Source organism: Mandrillus leucophaeus, unplaced genomic scaffold (genome assembly GCF_000951045.1).
Source record: "Mandrillus leucophaeus isolate KB7577 unplaced genomic scaffold, Mleu.le_1.0 Scaffold144, whole genome shotgun sequence".
Taxonomy (NCBI): Eukaryota; Metazoa; Chordata; class Mammalia; order Primates; family Cercopithecidae; genus Mandrillus; species Mandrillus leucophaeus.
Window position 1 is genome coordinate 1384262 of NW_012101410.1, and position 10243 is coordinate 1394504.

Below are 10243 nucleotides of genomic sequence, written 5' to 3' on the forward strand. Positions count from 1 at the left end.
TCGATTTGAGTGTTTATCTCATTTCTGATTTGTATATTTAGCTAGGGGTCCCCAACCCTCATGCCACAGACTAATACTGGTCCATGGCCTGTTAGGAACTGGAGCGCACAGCAGTAGGTGTGCAGTGGGAGAACGAGTAAAGCTTCATCTGTGTTTACAGCTGCTCCCCATCACTCGCGTTAACTCCTGAGCTCCACCTCCTGTCAGATCAGTGGCAGCATTAGATTCTCAAAGGAGTGTGAACCCTACTGTGATCTGTACATGCAAGGGATCTAGGTTGTGCAACTCCTCATGAGAATCTAGTGCCTGACCACCTGTCACTGTCTCCCATCATCCCTAAATGGGACCGTCTGGTTAAAGGAAAACAAGCTCAGGGCTCCCAATGATTCCATATTATGCCGAGTAGTATAATTATTTCATTATATATTACAATGTAATAATAATAGAAATAAAGTGTAAAATAAATGTAATGCACTTGAATCATTCCCAAACAAACCACCCACACCCCTGGTCTGTGGAAAAAATTGTCTTTCGTGACACCAGTCCCTTGTGCCAAAATTACTGGGGACCACTTTATTTGGTGACAAGAATTCTCCCTTCAGCACGGCTTTAGTTGTGGCCCACACCTTTTACAAAGTTGCATTTTAATTTTCATTCAGTTTAATATTTTTTCGTATCCCTTGAGACTTCCTCCTTGACCAATAGATTATACATGTGTACTTCTTAGTTTCCAAGTGTTTGGAAATTTTCTTCTTGCATTTCTGTTGTTGATTTCTAGATTAATTTTAGTAGATGGAGAATGTATGCTGTATAATTTAAATTATTTTAAATTTGCTGGAGCTTTTTTCATAGCCCATGATTTGGTCTATATTGGTATATATATCAACTTGAAAAGAATATGTATTTTTTTTCTGGTTTTGGTGGACTTTTCTTTTAAAAAAATGGTTAGACCCTGTTGATTGATTGTGTTGTTGAGTTCTTTCCTACTCTTGCTGAGGTTTTTTTACTCTACTTGTTCTCTCAATTGTCTTGAAAGAGTATTAAAGTGTCCAAATATAATTGGAAATTTGTCTATTTCTTCTTTCAGTATTATCAGTTTTCCTACACATATCTTTCAATTTTTTTGGTGTATACACATTTAGGGTTGCGATGACTTCTTAGTCAATTGATTCTTTTATTACTACAACATGTCCCCCTCTGTCTCTTTTAAGTTTTTTATCTGATGTTTATTTTATATTTATATAGCTACTCTTTCTTTCATTTTATTAATAAGTGCATAATACATGTCTTCATTATTTTACTGTCAACCTGCCTGGATAGTTGTATTTCAACTAAATTTCTTCTAGACAACATATAGTTGGGTCATGCTTTTGAATCCATGCTGCCACTATCAGTCTTTTGATTGATGCATTTAGATCATATGCATTAATGCAAGCACTCATATGCTAGACTTAAATCTGCTACTTTATATTTTGTCTTCTGCTTGTGTCCTCTGCTTTTCCTTTCCCTGTTTGCTTTTTCATGCTCATTTGTAGATTACTTGAACAATTTTTGGAATACATCTTGAATGTTCTATAGTGTTTTTGATTGCTCATCTTTTTATATCATTTTTGGTGTTTGCTCTAAGTATTACACAATACATGGATAACTTATCACAGTCTAACAGAGTTATCATTTTACTAGTTTAAGTGAAGTGTAAAACTGTACCTCCTTGTACACTTCTTTATCCTTTCCCATTTAGAATATAATCTTAATATTTAATCTACATACATTTATAACAACTTCAGACATTGTTATAATTTTTCCTACCACCAAACAAAATTTTTAAAACACAATAGAAAAAGGAAAGACTAATATTCACACATATTTTTGTTTAACATTTTCCTTCTTGCTGTCTCTAGAGTCTTATAGTTTGTTTGTTTGTATGTTTTCCTGTTTAGAAAACATCCTGTAGCCATTTGTTTAGGGTAGATCTGCTAGCAACACATCCTTCTCATTTTTCTTTACCTGAGAAGTCTTGATCCTGTTCATCCTGAAGAATATCTTCTTCTCTGAATATAGGGTTGGTAGTTCTTTTCTTTCAGTACTTGAAAAATGTATTTACACTCTAAGTAATGTGTTATTTCTCCCTTGCTGCTTTCAAGATTTTTTTTTCGTTTTTTTTTTTTAGTTTTCAGGCGTTTGATGTATCTCAGTATAAATTTTTTTGAGTTAATCCTATTTGGGCTTATTCAGATTCTTGAATCTGCAGAATTATGAAAATTTTGTAAGTTGTAGCCATTTTTAAGGTGCATTTTCCTCTCTACCCTCTTTATCGACACCTTCCCCACAAAGATTTTGATAGCAGGAATGCTATTTCTTTTATTAATTCCACAGATCCTTAGCAGCATTCTGGGAAGGGAGGGAGCATTGCCTCAATACTGCCAAATGCAGGTAGAAGTCCAGCTTTTCCACTCTAATCATTACCGCTGGGTAAAGGTTCTGGTTCCCATGGGGCTTCCACTGATTACGTCATATCTTAGAGGGACAGGAGTGCCTCATTTTACTGCTCTCCACATAGCCTTCACTGGCACTTTGGGTGGTAGCCTTCTTACACTGCCTGATGATGAAAATCCTCTTTTCTAGGCTTCCTCTGGTATCACTCCAATCACATGGGTGTGGAAAGTCTCTACACTGTCCAGTGGCAGCGAAAAGTCCATGCTCCTCACACGATCTCCACTAACACTGCGGAGGGGTGGAGGCCTATTGTCACATGATGAGAAAGAAAGTCCTATCTTTCTATTCCGCTTTTCTTGACACTACCTATTCAGGGGACTTGAGGTGCCATGTTGTAGCTCAGCAGAGTGAAAGCCGGGGCTTCACATTCAGTCTTCACTGGTGTGAGAGGTAGTGGAACCAAGTGGGACCAGAGTTTTCTCTGTGGCGTTTCGCTAGAGCAGAGCGGTGATCGTTTAAAGAATTTTTGTTTTGCTAGGCTGCCTGTTTCCTGGCTCTTTCGCCTAGAGAAAACAGGCTTTTGTTGAACTCTTTTTGCCCGCTTAGGATTTTCAGAATGCTGACTTCTTCACCTCAAAGTTTAGTAAAAATGAAATAAAAAGAAAATTTACCACCATGCCCTTCCTTGGGTCTTGAGGTTCCTAGCTCGTCTGCCTTACTTTCTATTTTTTGAGACTATTTATTTATTACAATGTCCAGAATTTTTAGTTGTGGCCTTAGCAAGAAAAAAAATAGGTAATATTATGTCGATGCCATCTTTTCACAAAGGAATCTAGTGACTCATTAAAAAAAAAACAAAAACAAAAACCTCATGTTAGTCCCCCCAAAATATGTTTCTTTTCTAGCATCCCCGCTTTTAACTTCACGTTCACTAAATGTTTTCACTTACCTAACCTCCCACATCACATTTTTCAGATCAGTTTAATTGCTTTCCCACCTGAAATAGATTGGAATCCTTTTTCCCAACTCTGTATTTTAAATGTACTTAAAATCTGCTGTCATTCTGACCAGCATAACCATCCGCTATTAACCTGGACATTTCTACTTTACTGTTTTTCTTTTGCTTGTTTACTTGTTTTTTGCTTTTCTACTGCGTTTTGTCTTCTATTCTTGCTTTTATACTGTATTTAGTTGAGTCAAATTTTGCCCGATAGAACAAATTCTAATAGTGTACATGACAGAACCTCAACTTTTAGCTTTTGTTCACTCCACATTGCATAATCAACTGCTGCCGGATTTAAGAAACACATAGATACAGACCCTCTTGAAGGATGAAGCTTCACAGGATGGAAGACAAAAGGATTGTGCACTTGGATCCAACTCTGAGCCAGACTCACTTAAATCGTGTACTGCCTAACCTCAGAGTCAGCCTTTTTTCTTGGCTTCTGGGGTTTTGAATTTTGACTTACTGTTGATCAAATTGAGTCACTGTTTGAGTTAATTAGGCTTTTAGTAAACACCAGCATCTGCCCTACTCAGTCCTTGTAATGTTCTTTCTGAGCACTTTCTCCCCCTCCTTGTTCACCCTCAGCCAAGCATTGCAATGGCTTTGTTTTGGTTATTAAATCACAGCTTTGGAAACCTTAGATTCTGCTAATCCCTCTATAAACTAGTTGTTTTTATGAGATATATGTGAGTGTACTAAGAAAATTTTAAAAGATCTTTATTGAAGTTCAGGGAATTATTATCATTAGGAATTTATTTTCATGTAATTCAGGACCCAAATGTGTTTGCGGAGTTCAGAGCTAAAAAATGGTCAATATATCTTGTGGAAAATTATATATAGTCTTTTCTGGATGAGATGAGAAATAAAGTTCATGTCCCTCCAGTAGTCTCCTTTTACTAAAATAGTATTCATTTATTACCTATATATAATTTAGACATGAGTGTGCATTTTTCTTGTAGCAGTTGATATTATCCATTATTATTTTATAACTGGTGAATTTGCTTTAAGCAAATCTACATTTATCATTTGTTTAGAATCACATAAAAAGTCAGCCAAAGAAAGCAAGGAAAAACTGAAATATTTTTTGCATTGCCTAGATCATGATAGGCAATGATATGTAGGATGCTATTCTGTTCCAAATATAATCTGTAGACCCCTCATGTTTTGATGAGAATGCTGTTTTTACACTAGCACTAAAAAGATGGCATATAGGCAGAAAATAATTCAGATAACTTCCATTCAATTTGTAATTGAATCTCCCTTCTATGGGAAAGGAAGTAAAGTACAATTAAAGATGTAGTGGAAAGTTGTTGTTTTTTCCTTCCAGCATGAATTTATTTTTCTTTAAAGAACAGGACCCCTGCTTTTCCTTTGAAAAGCTCCCTCCTTTAGTACCAATAATTTTCCTCTGGCTCTTAGGGTGGATACTCAACTTAGTGTTGGACAGTTAGCAAGCTCCGGTTTTCACAGTTCACTCTATCCAGAGTGATTGGCCCAAGAGTGGCCATGTGGCTCAAAACAGGCAAATAAGGGCCAGAATTTTCACTGGAAATAATGAGCAAGTGATGAATATACATATTAGAAAGAAGCAGCACAGAATAATGGTATTGAGCACAGATTCTGGAACCAGACTCTCAACCTCCAAAACATGTATCAGTCACCATGGGCAAGTTTTGTAATCTCTTTGTGCCTGTTTGCTAATCTGCATAATGTGGATAATAATAGTGCCTACTTCATAAGTATTAGCAGGATTAAATGAGTTGCTGATTAAATGAGTTTCTGTGTCTAAAGTGCTTGGAATGATAATCATTAAAACAAATTAATTATTATTTTCTCACTGATGTTTTGCTAAGCTGGAAGGACATAAATATTGAACTGCTAATAGTCATTTTGCGACAAACATTCACCAGAGAACAAATCCAACAAAAAGGAAGTGTATTGCCAAGAGATGGAGAGAGACAAACCCAATCAACATCATTTGATCATCTGAATCCAAGTCTGTCTTGATTTGTCAGCTTACAATTTTTTTAAATCTAAATCAATATGCTTCAGGTAAGTCTTCCCTATAAATAAAGGGGCCCCGTGAGGAACATAGGAAAAGGAGAAAATGAGCTGTTTCTGGAGCAGTCTTCCTATGATCAGCAAAATAAAATTCTCTAAAAGAAGAGTTGGCTACCCTATGTAGTCTACATATTCAAAAAGTACAGGTGTCCCTCAGTATTCAAGGAGAATTGGTCTAGGACCCCCAGAGAGCACCAAAATCCATAAGTATTCAAGTGTCTGATATAAATGCAATAGTATTGGCATACAGCCTATACATATCCTCCCATATACTTTAAAGCATCTCTGGATGACTTATAATACCTAATACAATGTAAATGCTGTATAAATAGTTATTATACCACATTTTATTACTTTCACTATTTTTTTATTGTTTTATTGTTATTTTTCATTGTTTCATTTTCTCCAAATATTTCTGATCCCTAGTTGGTTGAATCCATGGATGAGGAACCTACAGATACAGAGAGCAGGCCCAACTACATTTATTATGTGCTTACCATTTGTCAGATATAAGATAGGCATTTAAGATACTAGAGAAAAGGAACCATCCCTGAACTAGAGGAAGTTACTCTCTGATGGGGAGGTAAGATGTCAATCAGTTTAGGCTGCTATAACACAATACCACAGACTGGGTAGCTTAAACAACAGACATTTATTTTCTCAGAGTCTGGAGGATACAGTTCAAATCAAGGGACCAGCAAGGTGGCTTTCTGACGAAGACTCTTTTTCTTGCAGACAGCTGCCTTCTCACTGCATCCTCACATGGCCTCTTCTCTGTGTACTCACAGAGAGATCCCTGGTGTCTGTTTCTTACCTCAATAGAATACCAGAGATCTCTGGTATCTCTTCCTTTTCTTTAAAAGCACAAGTATTACCAGTTTAGGGATTAAGGCCCCACATTTTTTACTTCGTTTAACTTAAACATTAGGTTGGTGCACAAGTAACTGAGATTTTTGCCATTAAGGCCTTATCTCCAAGTATCGTCCCATTGCGTGTTAGGTCTTCAACATATGAATTTGAGGGTCAATTCAGTCCATAGCAGTAACTAACAAAGCCATCTGAGTTGAGGGTAATTCACGATTAAATAATAAGTCTTCTATTATTTTCTGAAATGATCTGTTCATTTAATAAAATGCAATTATTGAAGAAGAATACACTCAAAGGCAGCTCTTCATAAGCAAATGTTGAATGTCAACCATGATTTGTCAGGATAATTGTTACTGAAAATAATTCTTCCATTCTAAAATGCATTTTTAGGAAAAACGTTTGCAAGATAAATTGAAAAGCATGTTTATCGCATGCTTTCTAGGGTAAAGCTTCTGGAGTCAGCTGTGGATACTGAGACAGAATTACTACACGATAACCTAGAAGAGTGTACCCTGTCAATGTTAACTTCTCCAGGTGATTCTGCTGTGCTTGCAAATGAACGCAGTGAAATACAGAAAAATAAACCGAATCAGGAACTTGATCAAAAAAAATTTTAAGTACATAAGCATAAAAATCTATTCATTGATCTGACATCAGATTGAATTAACAAATGTTTGCATCAATTAATCGATTTAAGCCTTTGCAACTTCCAGTGCTAAAAAGATAAAGCTTCAAGTCAAGTTGGCAATAGAAATGCCAAGGCTTGCAGCTGGAAAATGCTGCCCGGACAGTCTCAGTTGGTAGCAGAATGCTGACCAAGAACCAGCCACTCTAGAGGCACTTTACATATCAAATTGCTTTAGAGTTTCACTACAACCCTAAGAGGTTGACATTATTGGCCTTACTTTATATAATAGATAGAAAGGGCAAAAGACTTTTGCTCTCCAGGCTCAGCCACAGGCCAGTAACATCTTAGCTGGATCTAAGGGCTTCCTCTTTCTTAGGCAATACTAGGTTTTCTATTGTATAACAAATTACCACAAACTTAAATTAGAAGTTTGGCATGGAATAGCTGGTTTCTCCACTTGGGTTATCACAATGCAAAAAATATGATGTTATTCTGGCTGAGCTCTCATCTAGAGTCTCTGTGGACAAGTTCACTTCCAAGCTCATTCTTGCCCTTAGAAGAATTCAGTCCCTGTGGTCTTAGAGACTGAGAACTGTTTCTTTCCTAGCTGTAAGGAAGGGGAAGCCCTCAGCTCCTAGGGGCTGCCCGTATTCCTTGACACTTCATCCCTCCATCTTTAAGTTGGCACCAGTGCATAGAATCCCTCTCTCATACTTTGAGTCTCTGAACTTGTCTTCAATAACCAGACAGAAACAGCTCTCTGCATGTAACAGGCTCATGTAATTAGTTCAGCCCACCTAGGTAATCTCCTTATTTTAACATCAATTATGCCATAGAATATCAAATACAGTTATGCACTGTACAATGACGCTTCCGTCAATGACAGATCCCATACACAAATGTGGTCCCATAAGATTATAACAGAGCTAAAAACTTTCTATTGTCTAATGAATTTCTATTCCTAGGAAATTCCTATTCCAGGGAAAAAAAATTCCTCTTGCCACAGTCATAGCCACTGAGACATCCAAGTGCAAGGCATTACTGACGTGTTTGTGGAGATGCTGGTGTAAACAAACCTACTGCATCATCAGTTGTATAACAGTACAGTACATACAATTAGGTACAATACATAATGCTCAAAAATAATAAACAGCTATGTTACCAGTTTATGTATGTACTATACTGTACTTTTTATCATTATTTTAGAGTGTACCTCTTCTATCTATTAAAAAAGTTAACTATAAAACAGCCACAGGCAGGTCCTTCAGGAGATGTTCTAGAAAAAGACATTGCTCTCATAGGAGATGACAACTCCATGTACGTTATTATTTCTGAACACTTTCCAGTGGGACAGGATGTGGAGGTGGAAGACATCCACAGTGATGCTGAAAATCCTGACCCTGACCCCGACTGGGAGTTAGGCCTAGGCTAGTGTATGCATCTTCTTTTTTTTGAGACAGAGTCTCGTTCTGTTGCCCAGGCTGGAGTGCAGTGGCACGATCTCAGCTTACTGCAAGCTCCGCCTCCCGGTTTCATGCCATTCTCCTGCCGCAGCCTCCCTAGTAGCTGGGACTACAGGCGTCCACCACCATGCCCGGCTATGTTTTTTTTTTTTGTATATTTAGTAGAAACGAGGCTTCACAGTGTTAGCCAGGATGGTCTCAATCTCCTGACCTTGTGATCTGTCTGCCTCGGCCTCCCAAAGTGCTGGGATTACAGGCATGAGCCACCACGTCTGGCCTGCATCTTTGTTTTCAACAATAAGCTTGAAAAGTAAAAAATAAAATAAAATTAGAAAACGTTTATAGAATAAGGGTATAAAAATACAGTTTTACATAGCCATATGATGTATTTGTGTTTTAAGCTAACTAGTATTACAAAAGGGTCAGCAAGGTTAAAAATAAAAGCTGATAAAATAAAAAAGTTACAGTAAGCTAAGGCTAATTTGAAGAAAGAAAAATATTTTTTAATAAATTGAGTGTAGACTAAGTTTACGGGGTTTATAATGTCTGCACTACAGTTCAATAATGTCCTATGCCTTCATATTCACTCACTACTCACTGACCCACCCAGAGCAACTTCCAGTCCTACAAGCTTCATTTATGTATATGCCCTATACAGGTGTATTACTTTTTAACCTTTTATACAATATTTTTATTGTACCTGCTTTATATCTGGATATGTTTAAATAAATAAAATTTACCACTGTATTACAATCACCTACAATAGAGTACAGTAACATGCTACACAAGTTTTTTGCCTATGAGCCACAGGCTATATGATATAGTCTAGGTGTGTAGTAGGCTATTTCATCTAGATTTGTGTAATATACTCTGGTGTTTGCACAATGACAAAAGTAGCCTAAAGATACATTTCTCAGAAAGTATCCCTGTCATTAAGAGATGCATGACTGTAACCCATGGGAATATCATCCATCATATTTGGAGTTCCATGGGTTATGCAGGTCTTGTGCACCAAGCAGGTGGGAAATCTTAAGGGTTATTTTAGGATTTTGCCTCCCATTAATAACATAAAATCCTGTCTTATTTATCTTTTATTAAACCTATTATTTGGAACTACTTTAAACTTCCAGAAAGATTGCAAAAATATTTCATGCTCCGTATGTCACTCATCCAACTTCCCCTATGTTAACATCTTATATAACAATAGTAGAATCGGCAGAGCAAGATGGACTAATAGGAACAGCTCCAGTCTCCAGCTCCCAGTGTGAGCGACACAGAAGACAGGTGATTTCTGCATTTTCAACTGGGGTACTGGGTTCATCTCACTAGGGAGTGCCGGACAATCAGTGCTGGTCAGCTACTGCAGCCCGACCAGCAAGAGCTGAAGCAGGGCGAGGCATCGCCTCACCTGGGAAGTGTAAAGGGGAAGGGAATCCCTTTTCCTAGCCAGGGGAACTGAGACACATAACACCTGGAAAATCGGGTAACTCCCACCCCAATCCTGTGCTTTACCAAGGGTCTTAGCAAACGAGCACACCAGGAGATTATATCCCCCACCTGGCCGGGAGGGTCCCACACCCACAGAGCCTCTCTCATTGCTAGCACAGCAGTCTGTGATCTAACAGCAAGGCAGCAGCGAGGCTGGGGGAGGGGCGCCTGCCATTGCTGAGGCTTAAGTAGGTAAACAAAGCCGCTGGGAAGCTCCAACTGTGTGGAGCTCACAGCAGCTCAAGGAGGCCTGCCTGTCTCTGTAGACTCCACCTCTGGGGACAGGGCACAGCT